We start from the raw sequence: 1,805 nt of genomic DNA on the forward strand, positions 1-1,805 counted from the left end.
TCAGAAATATCTGGTCTTATCTTATTCCTCATTCTAGACATGAGCACTCTTAAAAGAACCTTGGTAAGATGACTCATTAGACTAATTATCCTGTGCTGTTCACAGTCAGTTGTTCCGGGCTTTTTCGGCAATGCAATAAAGACTGATTTTTTAAAGTCTTCCGGTATTTCACCTGTGTCATAAATAGTGTTCAGTAGTTTTGTCACTTCCTGGATTCCCACTTCTTTTAGGGCTAATAAAAGTTCAATGGGTATGTCATCTGGACCAGCTGCTTTGCCTTTATGTATCTTCTTCATTGCATGTTCTACTTCATCAGGCATAATTGGAAGGCCTTCTGTGTTTATTTCTATGTGTGGGGTTAGGCTTCTGTTGTCGTTGTATAGTTCCCCAATGTATTATGACCATCTGTTAAGTATATCTTTTTTATCCATCAAGATTTCTCCATTCTTAGATTTTAAGGATCCTGTTTTTGCTGATGGAGTCTTTCCCGTCACTTCACTAATTTTCTTATGCATATATTTGCTGTCTTTTACCTTGTTATTTTCAATCTCTGGATGTTCTACTAAAAACAATTAAAAACCGGTAGCTCAGCGACAACACTGAGAAGTCATAATGCTAGAATTCGGGGTTCAATCTCTGTCGTAAGAGAAATGCAAACATCCTATTGCGCAAATTTGTGTTCTAAAAAACAGTAAATCTAATAAGGAATCTTTATAAAGTTTTCACATTAGTGATAGAAATACTACTTATGAAATTTTTGAGTAACTTGCTTTGCGCAGAGGTGATGTTGTAGCCAGTGAGATTTATCCGAAGCTCGACTACTGCTAGTTGTACTGGATATCCATTAAAAGACTATCAGTGAGATTGTTTTTTGTTGTTTTTTTTTTTGGCTACGTGAAATCATTTATTTTTATGTAAACTGCATACGGGATCTCTGCAGTAATTGGTAGGATTTGTTTCAATACTGACGGGGATTTTTTTGTCTGATTTACAGAGCTCCTGTAACCAAGAAATTCATTGACACACAAGTACAAGTAACAGAACTCTAAGGTTAACCTATTGCTAAGATTCAAGGTTTATCATCAACATGAAAGACAAACACGCTCGGAGCTTATCACGAAAACACTGCTTCGGCAATACATTTTGTCCTGCCCACCACAGGTGCCGAAACCTGATTTCTATCGTTGTAAGTCCGCAGACATGTGGCTGTGCCACATGGATGGGCGGTTCAGAATAAGACTATCCAACTGGATTAATTCCATCTACTGAGTGTCTGCTGGTCGGTTTTCATTAACAGATGTGTTTGTATGGCTGAAAACAAGTATATTAAAGCTCATCTACTATTATCAGCTACTTTGACAAACTTCTTAAAGTAATTGCATTTTAGATCTGCTAAAAATTAACCTTAATTTTTTTTGCCAAGTTTAAATGAGTTGTTTACATTACGTCATGACAGCTGAGAAGACTGTTAGAGTCAAAGTCGCTGTCCGTGTTCCACTTTAACTGAGAGGTCATCTACACTCTCTTACCTGCTTTTCTTGGCAGAAATGTGATATTGTGTAACGTTTTATAAAATGCAAGTGAAAAAAAGCAAATGTATAAATGAACAAAAAAGCCCAAACAAAAAAAAAACAAATCTAAATACGCTAGCAAATGTTAAAAAGGATCTCCAGAATACAGACTATAATGTAAGATATGAAAATGTGCCGTGGGTTTTGGAGGTGACTGAAGAAGGAGGACCCATATTGCGGTGGGGATACACTGTCTATCACTCTTAACCTCCGTTCGCTAGTCTCACATTAATA

At 36.6% G+C, this 1,805-nt stretch overlaps 1 non-coding gene across 1 annotated transcript; it reads left to right on the top strand.

Annotated features, from left to right (window-relative positions):
• The first annotated feature begins 767 nt into the window (after nucleotides 1–767).
• LOC143258285 (U4 spliceosomal RNA) lies at nucleotides 768–905 on the top strand. Its single transcript, XR_013032254.1, has one exon. It is a non-coding gene; the product is annotated as a U4 spliceosomal RNA (small nuclear RNA).
• Nucleotides 906–1,805: the final 900 nt, after the last annotated feature.

Source organism: Tachypleus tridentatus, chromosome 7 (genome assembly GCF_004210375.1).
Source record: "Tachypleus tridentatus isolate NWPU-2018 chromosome 7, ASM421037v1, whole genome shotgun sequence".
Lineage (NCBI taxonomy): Eukaryota > Metazoa > Arthropoda > Merostomata > Xiphosura > Limulidae > Tachypleus > Tachypleus tridentatus.